At 46.3% G+C, this 15,859-nt stretch overlaps 1 protein-coding gene and 1 long non-coding RNA gene across 15 annotated transcripts in view; one reads left to right on the forward strand and one right to left on the reverse strand.

Moving 5' to 3' along the window:
- MICAL3 (microtubule associated monooxygenase, calponin and LIM domain containing 3) overlaps positions 1–15,442 on the reverse strand; it is a 168,198-nt gene extending 152,756 nt beyond the window's left edge. For 4 of the 14 annotated variants that reach the window (XM_040562935.1, XM_040562899.1, XM_040562867.1 and 1 more), the window contains exon 1: positions 6,133–6,343. The gene's annotated coding sequence lies outside the window, so the exon portion shown is untranslated. Of the gene's footprint in view, positions 1–6,132; positions 6,345–14,139 lie in introns of those variants that run through there. The other 10 variants (XM_040562955.1, XM_040562908.1, XM_040562887.1 and 7 more) reach the window with 4 other exon arrangements.
- On the forward strand, positions 9,777–15,307 carry LOC121072845. The gene is made up of 2 exons (XR_005821413.1): positions 9,777–9,956; positions 12,177–15,307. It is a non-coding gene; the product is annotated as an uncharacterized LOC121072845 (long non-coding RNA).
- Positions 15,443–15,859: the final 417 nt, after the last annotated feature.

Raw genomic sequence — 15,859 nt, forward strand, 5'->3', positions numbered from 1 at the left:
CACAAAGAGCTGCCTGATGAGCAGTTCAGGAGCAAGTCCACTCAATGTCATGAGGGGTGACCAAGCTGAGGGGAGCTAGACAACAAGCAGAATGTGGCAGGGACATATGAACTGAATGCAGACCAGATATTACAAGACAAAGGTTCCCAGACCATTCAGAAATACACACCTCCCATAGACACACACCTCCCCATAAGCCCACAGAGTTGACATTCGGCAGCTTCAGAAGTGCCCCACAGGATGATTGGAAGGTTGGCTCACATCCTGAAATAAATCCACTATCAAATAATATTCTACTCAATGCACCAAATTCAAAGCTTGCCAGCATTCACTGCTCTAAACATCAACAGAAAATCATATCTGCTTTCTTCCACTCTAATATGCCTTATTAAGCAAAAAAATACTCAGAGCAGGGACATTTTTACTATGTTTTAACACAGCATTTGGCACAGCAGAGTCCTGGGTGGGTCTCCAGGCATAAGTGTAATGCAACAGGCTTTACATGCAATGCAAAAGCAACATGAAAAGTATTAAGATAGAGCGATGGTGCCAGTTGTAGCCCACCTGCCTTTTCTGAGGGAACACCAAATACCATCACTGTGGAAAATAGTAGAGATCAGCTACTGAGGCTGTCTGCTTCTGGGTAACTCCTCCATCTACCTTCACATGCACGAACTTCTCTTCTTCTGAAGTACTGGAAGCAGACCAGGTGTCATTGACTCTGAGCCTTTCCCTACATTATCTGGACGCGTGAGCAGTCCTATTCTCCCTGCAAAGTCCAAAGGAAGTCAAACAACACTTTGGAGATCCAGACGAAATACCAGGTGCAAGGCACTGACCTCCCCAGGCTCACCAAGGAAACCATACACAAAGGCAACTAACTCTGAGCTCATCTTTCTTTACTATCAGTGCAGGAAGAGGCACAGCTCTCCCAAAATCTCAACGGGAGCCTCACTTAATTAGTGATTTCCCTGGCTAAGCGAGTCATTGGAATCCGGCCACAGTCCCCAGACTGTTTACCCTTCCTGACAGCCTAAGGTGGCTTTTCTCTCTCTGCTGTTCCCAGCAGATGGAGTCCCATCCACAATGCACACAGACTGCCTAACTTTGGAAATAACTTTGTTCTACAGAAAAGATCAGCGAAACGTTCTTCCATTTGGCTGTTTAAAGCAAGACTCCTAGGCTCACACTTGCCTTATTTCTGTGCAGATGATCACACAACAGAGGAGAAGAGTCTCCCATCTCCCCTCTATTCCTTCCGTCACAAGACCATGATGTTGCAAGTGTTAAGAGGATACTTAGCAACACCAGATCCAGGGTAGTCTGTTACATGAGTATCACTGGGTGGGTACCAGTTGTGCTTTTAACTGGGTTTGAGCCAATTCTGGTGCCTCAAGATTCTTTTCTTTACTGCGCCCTGAAAAAACACAAGTGTTAAATGATGCAAATCTTTGCAAGCTGTAGCATCTCACAGAAATTAAGCAGTTGATATCAACCTTTTTATAGGACCTAACAAAAGAGAAGCCTGCTTTAACAGTTGTGCAAGTCCACACTGCACATTTAGAGACACTAAGAGGAGGGCAAGAAGGGCCTCCCAACCATCCCATTACAACCACCACCCTTCTACCAAGGCCATAAAAAGATAGAGATGTTAGATAGGGCTTGCGTGGCCACAAGCATTTTTACTTGCATGGCAGAGATAGCAAGTTAAGATATGATACCACAAAAATGCTGCTGTTCTGCCTACACTTTAACTTCCAGCAATAAGTCTCCCCACAGATTTAGGGTAGAGATCTTAATAATTTAAAGGGAAATCACTAAAAGTTATACCCTCCATTAAGCCACTTCAGTTCAAAAGTTACGTAGAGTAGAGGATTATACCCTAAGACTTCCTTAGACATCACATGAAGTTCATTCCAAAGCATATTGCAGCCAACGAGAAAGGATGTAACTAAAGGAAAGCTTGAAAGGAAGAGATTTATTTTTTTTTAATATAAAGTCCTCAATGCTCTGAAATGCCCTCTTCCCTCAACCACAGCAGCTCCCAGCAAGCCTTGCCTCACTTCAAAGCACTGCAGATTCAGAGGAATTATTTCCAAACAGCAGGGCAGAAAGCAGTAATACAGAACAATTTTCCTGCTGGCCAAAGAGGAAGTTGATGCAATAAGTGGTTTATTTCCCAGATTTTAATTAAGCTGTATGACTGGAATACTGCTGCAGACAAACACAGCGAAAGACCCATACTATCAGACAAACATTCCTAATGTTAGAAACTGCACAAAAAAAGGGAAAACTGCAGGACTGAAGTTTTGTTTTGTACCCTACAATAACGTATGAGATCAGGCTAAATCAGAACTCCCCTGTGCGGTATGCTACACAGAAGCAGAGCAAGAAAACACCTCTTGCACACAGGCTCCAATTCAAGGGATGGGATGACTGCCAGACAAGTGGATTCAAAGAAAGAAGGGAGTGTAGCAAAAAAAAAAAAAAAAAACAACAAAAAAACAAACAAACAAAAAAAAAACAAGTTCAGGACAGAACGCAGTGGCCCGCTCGGCCAGCTGCCTTGCTGTTGTGGTTCAGGGCAGGGTCGGCAGGAAGAAACCCCCTGGAGATCTCGGGGCCGACAGCTCCAGAGGCGTTTACACGACTCGCTTGCATGGTGGGAGAAAAGCACCCGTACCTGCCACTCCTCTTTCGGGATGAGCAAGGTGAAGACAGAAAACAGGGAGGCTTCAGCAGATGCCTGAAGGTTGGCAGTGTTGACAGCTGGGACTACATGTCAAATTCTCCATAGTATGCCACTGTCAGTGCCAGCAGAAAGCGACCAAGAAGAAAATTGGCCTGTGCCAGTGCCTGCAGGACCCACGTACCATTTAGCATTTTTTTTGCTAAAATCCTCAATGGCAAACAAACAAATGCAAAAACACCATTTGCAGTAAAAATGGTCGTTGTTTTGAATGGTTGAGTGTCAAAAAAAATATCCATATACACAGCAAGGACAGCCTAGACTAGTTTTAACCATGTGGCTAGACACAAAAGATCGTATCTCATAGACACTATCGGGGAAAGAAAGGAGAAAGGTTAACATATAACCCAGATGAAGATCTAGGGAGAAGGCAGAAATGGCAGGCTGATAGAAAGGAACGCGGTAAAAAGGTTTTCCTTATTTCCATAGCTTTCGTCAGCATGCTTTCTCAAAAATGCAAGGCAGTTTCTCATGTTGTCCACTGCAAAAACAACAGTTTCAGGACAGCTGATCTCTGCTGGAGCAATCATGTTCTGCCTTCAGCAAGAAGCTGTGCTGCCACTGCACACCTCTAGCAGAAAGATTATGAATTCTCCTTGAGAACTGTGGGATGAAATAGACTCCTCTTTCCTGAAACTGAGACAGTTCTGCTGTTAATTTACTGCTGTCTAAGATCAGCAAACTCGCATTTCCTTTCCTAGTCGCACCAAACACATTTGAATGGAGACAACTCCAGTACCTCAGAACATAAAGGAGAGACATATTTGAGTTTCCTCTTGATGCTAAGCCAAAAAAGAAATAAACTGAAAGGAAGGGGGAGTAAAGGACAGACTGTCCACAGAGGTGAGCAACCTTCCTTTCCTTAAATTGCTTCCCATGTCTGGGCACTGAGTTTCTGTCACAAGACACGTAAGAGCTTCACAGCGCTCCTTCAAGATACGATATGGGCAGGAGAACGTGTACAGGTACAATCCACGTCATGATTTCCTGTTCACTCAAAGAAACCAAATGCTCCTAGAGCCCTACCAACCACCCATCCCAACTACCTCAAAATTAGGAGGAACAGACAACAAGTAATTCAGTGTCTGCGCGTCCCAAACACTCAGTTGGACTCCGAATGCTTTCACACCCCGGCTATGTGCCAATCTCTCACATACACTCAGAGCATGTGCTTGCATCCTCCCAAATGCGCTTTTCCCTTTCTCTCCCTCCCTTGTGCAATTATAACAGAACATGTCGTTCAGCTGGGGAGGGAGGAGGAGAAAAAGGAAGGAAAGGGTGGTGATTTGATGTGCCTATGTCTGCTCTGCCTGCTGTTTTGGGCTCCCCTCCTAACAAATAAACAGTGCCCGTCTCTTGCGCCTTATCACATCTTTTCCACATTGCAGAATGAACACTGGATCGATACCATTACTGCTTTACTGCCACCCACGAATTTACAAGCAGCATCTCTATCTCTACAGCTGACATCTCAGTTACAGCCTGCTAGATAGCATGCCTAAGGTCAGCTCCAGGCTCTGGCACTGCTGGGAGACCTAGAAAAATGCAGGAAACGCTCACCTGATGGAGCTCGTGTCCAAAGCCACTGGACAAAAAGCCTGGAGTTAGCACTGGAAGCCGCCCCCTCCTCCCCGTTTTAAACGAAAGGCGAGATTATTGTTAGCATCTGCGGAAGTAAAAATGCTTGCCCAGGAAAACTCTCTCAGGTTACATCTGCGTTAGGAGTATTTCAGCAGTACCAGAGCGGTGGTACAGTGTATTGGCAAAGCCGCACGTCACGCCCATGTAATAACAGAACACGTAGTTCAGACAAGCCCTAATAGCACACACGTGCTTTACTAGTATGTGGGAATTGGTGCGAGGACCCTTGACTGAGAGCTGCACCGACGGAAGATTTTAGCCATCAGTGAAAGGATGTTTCCACCCGAGGCTGGTTAGATGTAGATCAACAGGCAGCGAACAGACTCCTAGAGCATCAGTGCTGGATGCTGCATGGCTGAAACAAGCTTTGACCAGCCTGTTGTCACAGCTGGATGACACCAGGATCAAAATGCCGAAGCCCTCTCTATAGTCCTAGCATTGAATTAAAGCTGTAACACCAAAGAAAGCCCGTGCATTAGCTGCGCTGTTGCTCTCGCTGGCCATTTCCTGGGACAGTCAGAGCAGAAGTTTCTATTGCTGCCCAAGTAAGGCGGCACCAGCACGGAGGGCTCTCCCTCTGCCTCTAACTCAGGCTACTCCGAATACCGCTTTAAAATTACGCTGGCAGTACGGCCATTGTGTTTGCGAAGCGGGGCGGGGAATAAAAAAAGCGAGGTAATCCACGAGTGGATTAAGTGACTGAAGCCACTCTGGAATCCTGCAAGAGCGGAGCACGTCCAACTAAGGACCAGCTCTGGCTCAGCCTTCTCCAAGAGCAGCGCAGCGCCAGCTCAGCACCACCACACGCACTCCAATAGCTGACTCGCTCAGAGAAGCAGCAGTGCTGCAGTCTTTATCGAAAGCAACCTGCACCTGCAAACCATCTCGGCTTTCTCACACGCGGCGCGCCTGCAGAATGCTCCTAAGCGTGAGCAGAGTGAGGTTAAAAGCAGGACATTTGAAACCCTGAGAGGTGAGCTTAAAATAAAACGTCATCCTGACCTCAGCCATCTGTGTTTAGGTTTACAACGAGGATATACAATCACATACGGACACTTTCCCAACGCGGAGTGTTAGGCAGGAACAGGATTTACATTCAAACCTACTGAAGATGGAAATTCGGATACTTGTCATTCACGATCACCGTAACTGTTAGTTGTTTTCTCCATAAATACTGAAACGCAACTTGGAAGGAAAATCTTCATGGTCATCCTGTATCATTTAGGAGGAGACTCCCTGACCACTACCTGAAGGACTAACGGATTTCCAAGCTCACCAATTAGCCATACCTTTCAGTTGTAATTTGGGGTACGAACGAGCGCAATGTACTAAGCACTTAGATACCCCCATGTTCTTAGTCCCAGTACCTCAGCAGGCCCCGAGCTGGGAGCAAACCTACCCACTTCCTAACCAGAGCGCGAACTGCTCATTTCCAGCTGCCGACGAGCGCACGGTGGGCTTTCGGGTGGCTTGAAGCGACAACGTCGACTTCGATCCGCCGCCCAGCACCGACACCCCGTGACCGAGGGGTTCAGCCCCACGCGGCGCTATCCCTACCGAAGGCAGCCCCGCAGCGCACCACCCGGCAGCCGCCCGGGGACGTGCCGGCGCCAGGCAGAAGGAAGCTACCAGCGAGCGCGCAGCCCGCTCCCGCACACCCCAGCGCCGGGCAGGGACCCGCTCCCAGCCCCCGGGAGGCCCCGGGAGGCTCCCGGCACCCCGCGGCACCCGGCCCCGCTCACCTCGGCCTCATGCCGCGGCCGGACGCTGCCCGCCGACGGCCGTTGGCAGGGCGTGGGGCGGGGCTCCCCCCGCGCGCGCTCCGCCCCTCTCCCGCCCCACCCGCGGGTACGCGGAGCTCCGAAAGGCACCGGGAGGAGGCGGGGGGGGAGGCAGCGACGGTAACAGCCACGCGGCCGGGCGGCGAGGTTCCCCCCGCCGCGCTCCCACCCGCGCCGTGCCGATGGTACTGCCCTCCACCCCCCTCCGCGCTCGAATCGGACGGGACCAGGCGGTGATTGGCGGCGGGGCGGGGCGCGCCGAACGGGATTGGCGGCGCGGGGATAAAAAAAAAAGGGGGCGGGGCGGGGCGACGGGGGCGGGGCGATGAGGAGAGGGCGGGGCTAAGCCGCGACCGTTTAAAGCGCCCCGTGCGGGGGCGCGCGCGCGGCGGCCGTTAGGGGTGGGAGTGCGGCGCTGACGGTCGGGTCACTGAGGGAGGGCCCCAAGCGGCGGCGGCGACGTTAAACGCTGCGGGCGGCTCTGGGCGCGCGGGGCGGTGGCAAAGGGGGCCTCAAAATGGCCGGGTGGATGCCTGCGGGGTCATGTCGAGAAAGAGTTAAATATATTTGTGTTTGGGGCCGGCTGGGAGAGGCGCGGAGCCGTGGGCATGGCAACCCTCCCGTTTGGGCCTCGTGTGCGCGCTATGGAGCGAGTGAGATCGCGTCAGAGGGTTCGTGCCGCCTCCCTTGACCTTGTCTCCCGCTCACTGAGTCAGCGTGGAAGACCCAAGTACTGCCTAATCCCTCGGGTGACACTGGTACAGCAGACGTGCTGGGTGGGCAGGGAGCTGACAAAATCCTGCCCTGCAGGAAAGCACCGAAAACCTACTGATGTTTAGTACGCATATAGGTAGGTTTATCGGTATACACGCGTTTGCTTTTTTAAATGCTTTCAAAGTACTTCTTCCAGGCTGGATGCTCTGTATCTGAACTGGCTGTCAGGAAGAGCACTTCACTCAGTATATACATACACCCACATCTGTGTGCGCTTACATGTTTCTGTACCACTTACATATATTTCACTCCTGTCTGTACCACTTACTGTATAGAAGCAGTACATGTATATAAATTGTCTTTGCTACACTCAGCTGACTATGCCCGTGAGCCAGGGGAGCCAGCTAACGTGCACTTGAACAGAGCAAGAATGCAAACCAATACAGAAGCACTGTGAATAATCCAGGAATTAAGAATTGGGTACAAACCCAGGATTATATGATAATAGCAATGGTAATATGAAAGTACACCAATGTTCCTTTACGTAGGCCTTTCCAGCAGAGGTATTTCAAACGCCTTTTGTATCCAGAGCCATACAGTTCTAATCTCATACCAAAGCCACACTTTTCCAACCCTACCTTAAGAGAATTTTTGACTTCCATAATCTGTTAAAGATTTGGGGTTTGATTTTGGCTTGAAAAGCAGTCAGGTACTGCAATAATGTGATACAAACCAAAATGATACCGCTCATAAGAGATGCACCAAATGAGCTCATGACCTGGCAGAGGAAATTCTTACTGTGCTGTGGTGTGACAAATATCAGCCAGAAGTGCACAATTCCCAAATCACTATCTATATCCCTGTCTGAGAACAGATGGAGGAAAGCCTTTGGCTGATACAAACTTGGCTCAGCCCACCCTATTTACTGATGGAGTTTCCATGAGCATAGAAATTAGAGCTACCGGTTGCAATCACTTGAGAGCCACAGCCAGCTGACTCAGCTTACATGGTGGAAAATCTGGCAAAGATGTCTGTCCTTACCTGAGCAGGTGCCTATGTTCGTCCACGTGCAGGTGCCAAGGGGCAGTAAGACCTGCAGTTAGTGGATAATTCCCCCCTTTGAAGTCACCCAAGTTCTTTGCAGGGGAGGCAGCAGCTCATATTAACTGCTGATAACCAAAAGATCGAGGTGCTTTTCTCAACAAAGATGCAGGTTGAGGATGTGTTAAATTACTGCAAGATGGAAGTAGGTGGAGGAGAGGGTTCACAGATGGCAATATAGAAGACATTTTTAAATGTTCTTAAAGAGGCCATTGCATGCAGTGTGTCCACTAATTACAGGCTAGGCACTTTGCCTCTGAACAATCAGGAGGGCTGTCAGTTTAACAGTAATTTTGTAAAATGCTAATTAGGACCCAAACAATTCCCATTAGGGAACTGGAGATCCATCTGCACTCAAGAATGAAGCTGCCTGTGCCATCCACAGCAAGACTTGAACGTTCTGCCTTGGTGTCTTGGAATCCAGCAACAGAGAGGCTTAGTCATATGACAGGGTTATTTGCATCATTATGCTGTCAGATTCCCAGAGGAGTTTTCACAATGCACTGTAAGAGGAAGGGTTTAAACAAGTAGAACTAAAGCAAAAACAAAGCACTGTGCTTCCTTTGCATGTCTCCTTTTACTGCGCGCACGTGGTGCTCAGAGGGGGAGGAGGGTGCAAGGCAATACCATACAGAACTTTAGGCTAATAAAACACACCCTTGAGAGCACACAAAAGCAAGGGGTTGGGAAATCGGTACAAAATGGCTACTCCGTATAAACAAGCTAAGAAAACTGAAATCCTGCAGCTCAGCCTTGCAGAATTCTGATGTTCCAGGCTTGTGATGTGCAAGGTGAGCCCATCGCTGTCTGTTCCCTGAGGCCTTTACAGTACTGCTGCTTTGCACTGGGCTAGATAACAATCACCTCGCGTCAGCAAAGCAGCGATTCCCTGTGAACAAGTGCCTGCAAGCACCATAAAACTGGGTGCCTCATGCTCCAGAAATCACCTCCAGTAAGCTGACCAGCAGTCGAGGCAGCAGTCCCAAACCAACCCAGGGAAAAACACTGTGGCTCAGGGTTCAGCTCTTAAAAGGAGGTGAGCTGCAGCTGCTCAAAATAAGGTCAGGTTATGGCACAGTGCCCCATTTTGAAAAAATCAATATATACAAAAATAGGGCCTGCCTTCTTTATATATTCAGGTTCTAAAATAACTGAAGGTTCACAAGGGCCAGCTGCTGCTCCCGGTTAGACAAGGATTATAGCAAGGAAGGCAAGTTACAGAAGAAAATCCAAAGAAGCTTTTAGTTTCTCCATGATATCAAAGCTATTTTCACAGTAAAAATGGCCAAGGAATCTTGAATTCTCTGTTGACAGCCTTCCAAAACTCAGAACTTGCCAGGTGCATGGCCAGTCCTGTGGGAATTGGTAACCTCTTCAAATACTGAGAACTAACGAGTAAAAACAGCAAGGGAATTTTCAGATGAGGAGGCGATCACTGAATTCCAGGGCTGGAAGGGTTACTGAGAAGTCCTCGAACTCCATCCCTGTGAAAGCATCTCTGCCCCATCTGTTTTACCCCTTAAAGACCTCCAACGCTGCAGACACCACAGGCTATCCAGGCGAGCCATTCTGTTCTCATGATTCACTCTTTTTGCCTTTAGTTTTTCCATAGTGATTTACCTGGATCCCTTTTACCATAATTTAAATCTATTTCTCATGCTACCCATCAAAGACAAAGGAAACATTTGTTCCTTTAACCTTTGCAGCAGCCTTTTGGTTGCATGAAGACTTACTGTGTCACTTATTATATTCTCCAGACCTAAATGCCATTTCTTCTTATCTGTCTTCCTAGGTTATGTTGTGAGACCTCTGGTGATTCGTGATGCTCATCTTTGGAGGCTCTCACTTTAGTCCATGTCTGTCCTGAATTCCACTGCCAGGAACAGCATGCAGCGTGCTCCCAGATGAGGCCTTACCACCGTTATGTTGAACGGAAGGAGCACTTGGTGTGTTCTGCAAACACCCCTCCAGTTAGTACATCTTAGCGTGATGTTTACGGTGCTAGAGGGTTTCCTGCGCTTTCCACGTCCATGTCACTTTGTAAAAGTCAAGGCAACAATGTGAAAGCAAAGCACTGCTGAAGCATTTGAAATGCTCTCCATTAACCAGAACTTTTGTCTCCTATACAGAAGTGTTTCTGCTAAAAGTCACTGCATTTAAATTGCTGCCTGCTGGAGGTGATTTAATGTGGGATCTCCTTGATGGGTTATATTGCCTTATTTTCTGATGCTTACATCTACTTGCATAGCTAAAGCATGTTTCCTTTATGTAAAAGTAATCTGTATACAAACCAGCTGCTGAATGCTTCCAAAAGAAGCAATGTTTCCCGAAGAAACCAAGGGACAGCAGAGAAAATCTAGTCTACAGAGGTCTTAAAATTTGCTGTCTTCTGCATCAGCTGCAACCGTTAGCAGGAAAAATTGCCCAATTCTGGGGAAAACATAACGAGCTTAATCCCTAAGCAATAACACAGGTGTTCAATTTGTCTTTGAAATACAAGGCAGAAGTCATCATGCACCCTACGTCCTCCTGCATGCTAGTGGATATTTATCGCATGAGCATTTGAGTAACTGTAGTATTTATAAAATGAAAATATTTAACCCTTTCCGCCAACCTGAACACACAAGTCCACACTAATCTGGAGTGATGTTGTGTGCAAGGGTGGCAGCTGAGTTCCAAATAAACTGCTAGTGGTGTTTCATTACAGGAAAGCAAATACAAGTCTAATTCACTTTGAAAAAGTACTTATTGGCTCACCCTGTAAACGTAAAGGCTTTTCTAGGTCAAAACTCCTCCAGCTTGACAGGGCAATAAAAAGCCAGCCCACTGATCCAGTAAACTTTGAGCATTTAGAAAAACATTTCTAATCCTTCAGGCTAAGAAAATACACATTCAGATAGGAACTCATAAGGAAAGTTTCCCTGCAGCTACATGCAAATCTGCTGAATGTTGAATGTAAACTGAGCATTTGGGAGTATTTTAGGAATTTAGAGGTTCTGGGTCTGTCCATACACACTCCAGGTAATTTCACTGTTCATAGATTGTCCAAGTAGTAAAATCTAAAATTGCAGTCAGGTTTGCTGCTACTACTCAGGGCTGTGGGCATATGAGAAGCTAATGAGAAACACACAACTTTCACTTCACTACACCGTACTATAATTTTTTTTAAGTAGAGAAAAAAGAAAGGCTACACAAGGGCAGAAAAATCCCTCCCAGAACTGTACAGGACACTAAGGAAGAGTAACCCAGATGATTTTGACTTCATGGTTGCTTATAGAACACCTGGATGTGTAAAGAGGTACAAGATCACCTAAAGCAGAAAGACAAGGGCTTTTTAATGAGCAAAATGTAAATATGCAAGAAGACAACTGTTGTCATGCTATGCAATTAATATATTAAACAAAAAATCATGAGTACAGCAGTTCCGTTTACTCAGCTAGTCCTTGAGAAGGACTAAAGAAATGGATTTAAACATATCTTGGTCGAGCAGAATAGAAAGCAAGGCCTGCAACATCATCACCGAGACACCTCATTGGTTCTTGACCTAATCTGGGCTACATAAGTCCTGCACAAGAGCTGCCTGTGCAGGGCTTCCCCTGGGTCTGGTTTACTCGACACAGCATGCATTAAGGTCTATAAGGCATGTTTACTATTTTGAGTTTGGATTAGGAAAGAGCCTGAGCAATGTTTTGTATACTTGTTTTTAAAACAACATCATTTTATTCCTCTAAACAAGCTGTGTAGAGCAGCTCCGTTGTGTTGCTGTCTAGAAATAACCAACAGGCCTGATTCTCAAACAAGTCTGGAAGTTTTCTTCAAGCTCTTAACTTACCCACGGTTAGGCTCTCTAGCAAAAGGCTCTGGAGTCCTCGTTGAGAACCTCACTGTTTTACGAGTAGTATTAGATCTGTCCTTTGGCAAGCTATAAAAAAGACTCTACCTATGTTCCATCCAAATTCATCACTGTTTAGAGTAGTATTAATAAAAAGGGGAAAGTAAATCGATGAAGTCACTTTATTGATCCTGAAAACGTGGAACTACTATTAATAAAACATGTTGATGTTGTTTTATGGGTAGGTCAAAGTCCTGGTAGGGTGTGTTTGTCATTCTAATTCATGTACGGCTTCATCAACCAAGTATTTGTTATTGCAGTATTGTATTTATTCATCTCCTGTTTTCCTCCCCCACAGCCAGAACATCTGCTAAACGTTTCTGAATCTGAGCTTGTTGGGATAGGGCCCATTACTTTTACATATTTATGAACTGTGTGGTACACTGGCATTCATTCAGCGAAGACGGCTTCCCGAGGCTCATGCACAAATGACATAAACCGGTACTGGCTTATGTGCAGGAGGTCTGCATGTGCAGAGTTCACAGAGGGGCTGGAAACCCTGTTACATGCAGAAGTACTTAAACACCACTGCTGAAGAGGAACATAACCAGCTGCTAATATCTGTGTGATGCAGGAACGCAAAAAGGAAAAACAGGTATTTAAGAAGTCCTAAGGAATTGTAATGAAGAGTAATGTAATTAAATGGAATGAGGAGAATTTGTGTCTGACCCTAGAAACATACCTTACCATCAAAATACTTCAAAGTTTGGTGAAATGTTCCAAAAAAAGCAAAAGCTACAGTGCTTGTGTTAGTTGTAACAGAGTGGACAAAGCAGAACACAGAACTGGTTCTTGGGGTGGAAAATGAACAAATAATTCATGGTGGAAAAATGAACAAATAATTCATTTCTGATTTCTGTTTTTCTTGTTGTAGTCCAGCATCTCATGCCAACACTCGCACAGGCACATCTTTATGCTGTTTACACACTGAAGGGAGTGTATTCTGCCTTCATTGTGTGGAGAACTTACACATGTGACTCCCATTACCACAAACAGAAACTATGTTCATAAATTTCCCTTTTGTGTGTGGACTGAGTGGACCTGTTGCTATTTGCTTTTCCGGCTGGATTGCAAACAGTGCCTTTCCAAAGCAGAAGTTGTAATATTTTCAAACCTCATGAAAAACAGTGTAGCCCATCCCCTCTCAACTGTGAGAGCCATCCATGCTCTGAGGATCATCTGTCTGCCTAAATCCATGCCAGCAACAGAACACAAGCACAAGCACAGCCTAATAGTCTTAATGAGATTACAGCTACAGATGCCCCAGTGCTGCTGTCTGGCCAAGGAACAGAACAAGCATCAAATTCATCTGGAGAAAAAAAAAAAATCCCCTTAGCTTGCATGCGAGTGGGTTGCAGTTTAACCAAGATTTCAGAACTATGGTGTGCCAGATCCCTTTGATTTCTTTTTCCTAACCCCCCCTTTTTTTTTTCAATGCATAATTGTTTTTTATAAAGCAGCATATTATTCTCATGGATCTTGAGATTCAATTAATATTTTGCTAGTGTGAATTTAAAACTGGTTCTCAGACTGCTCTGTAGCCCTAATACATTTAGAGATGCCTATTGTTAGCTATACTAGATTGATCTCACACATGGCTTTTGTATGTTTCCTACTGTCTGTTTGTATGCTTGCCTATGATATCCATGTGCTACAGTGGAGTGTGGTGGATCTGTGCCAATACAATCGTTCTTTTTTATCAGCAGTTTATCTGATGCATCTGTTTGGCTCACTGGACAGAAATTATTTGTAACTCTATCCTACATATGAAGAATACTCTTTCTGCACCTGTTCCAAGCAGCATTTGGTTTGCTTACTGCTAAAATTCTTCATCTTAACAAAAACAAATGAGTATGTATAACAAAGGCTGGAGTTGTGGATTAAATGAAACAGCTGATCTTTGGATAGCACTATATCAGATGGCTAGGATGCAAAACCTGTTACCAACGCATTAAGGCGTGGATTGTGCTGCTGTTACTGCAAACTGCAGGTACTGCCATGCGGATTTCATTATGCTTGCTTGGTGCCAGCAGGTGAGAAACCTGCTGCAAGTGGCCAGCCCCTGCAGGACTTCATGCCTAGGGGAGAAAATCCAGCAGTAGCACCTTCACAGATTTTGTGTGGAGACTATTTAAAGGAGCTAGCACAATAGAAAACCCCTCCCCTTAAAAGCAGGGAAAAACAGAATTTTATAGTCGCTAAGAAACGATAAATAACATTTTCAGTGGAAGACACGGGAGGCTAGTGCGGTCAGTACTCACAGAGCAAGGCTGTAAAAGTGACCCTCTTCTCGCACAAGTCAGCTCCTCCCCGACAGGTGCTCATAGTTTGACCATCTCTGCCAGGGCAAGCGCCCAAATCAGAGCCCCTCGCCGCTCCTCGGGCCCTGCCTCCGCACGGGTTTCTCCTTGGGGAGCCTGCACAGGCAATTCTCTCTTTCTTTAGCTCTGCAAGGCGAAGGCGAAGTAAAAAGGAGATGGGGACCGGGATGCAAAGCTCCTTCTGCGCGTCTTTCCCAGAGCATCATCGCGCAGGGGCTGGGGGAGATGGGCGATGCTGGCTCCGGCTGCCAATTCGTCACCACTGCCATGGCAACGCAGCAGTGGTCTCTGGTGGGAGCCGAGCGGCAACGGAGCCCCAGATGCTTGCATTGCCCCCCCCTCCTCCTCCTCCGAGGCCTCCGACCAGGGTAAGCCACCCATTCTCAAGGAAGGCTGTTCTAGACAGCGAGTGCTTCCTCCCCACACGCGCACCTTTGGCTGCTCCCCTCACGGATCCCCATCTCGTTTGCATGGTGTAGCAAAGCTGGCAGCATCCCCAGGGAGCCGTCACTTCCCCTGGGAAACCCTGTGTCATGTGAAACGGGAAAAAGGAACCTTGTTCTGGTAAACATCTGAGCATCAATGCATGCCCACCAGTGTTTGAAGAACAGCTAGGACAGGGTGGTATAATTCTGTCTCTGAGCAGGTGAACGAGCAGTTGAGGCAGTAATGGGGTATTTTTCTGCCAGGTTTTTCTCTGCCAACATGAGTGAGTGCAAGTGTGTCTGTGAGGCCCCGTCTACAGCTACGGGGAATCTGTAGGGCAGGCAGAGTTCCTTTGTTCCTGTCTCCTGAACTAAAGCGTCCTCACGTTATCCTTTCTCAGTCTTAACATTGCTGTTTTCTACTTATTTAAAATATTTTTTATTACAGCATTGACATAAATATTATTAGTAATGTGGTAGGACAGCCCGCAGGCACAGAGACTACAGACTCTGTGCTCTATTTAGAGGAGAAGTCAGGACTGCAGAGCAGGCATTATTTTGCTGGACAATGAACAATTCATGAAGGCTTGTTTTGGAAAGCAAATCCTTGGATAGTTAAATAATACCACTTGTTTGCGAGAGACTATTTATCTCATCTTCTTAATAAAATGTCACTAATGGTTCTTTGTTGCTTTCCATATTATTCTCTCCTAATGCCAAGTGCTTCTTTTAAGGTGATAGATTTCCTGTCTCATGATGCCCATAACAAACACAGCTCTTTATACACGTAGGTGGTAGGGACAAAAACAAACATGCAGCAGTTAAAACCCACATTAACTTTCCTGTCCTCACTTTTAACTCAAATTGTTTGAGCTTTCCCTGACGGTGGCTCATCATAACCTGCTGGATAGGAACAGGCCTCCCGATGCCAAAATCCAGATATTAAAGATTCTACCATGGCAGGCGATTAAGTACATTTTTTTCCCAATGCAATCTGAAGCAGCAGAGATGGGACTTGCTCAGAGCAGCAGTATCAGACAGAAGGGTTAGAAAGACTTGAACCAAATTCAAAAAACTGTGAGTGGGCTACAAAAATCTCCAACTTTAATAACAGTGACAATGAAAGTCTTGTTACTCATCTTTGCTTCTGCCCTCAGACTCAGTTGTCAAGCTTTTCTCCAACGCTAAAAGAAAATTGTAATTTATTTTGGTTTAGGAGAAGTTACATTTCTCCT

This window comes from Cygnus olor, chromosome 1, assembly GCF_009769625.2.
Source record: "Cygnus olor isolate bCygOlo1 chromosome 1, bCygOlo1.pri.v2, whole genome shotgun sequence".
NCBI lineage: Eukaryota > Metazoa > Chordata > Aves > Anseriformes > Anatidae > Cygnus > Cygnus olor.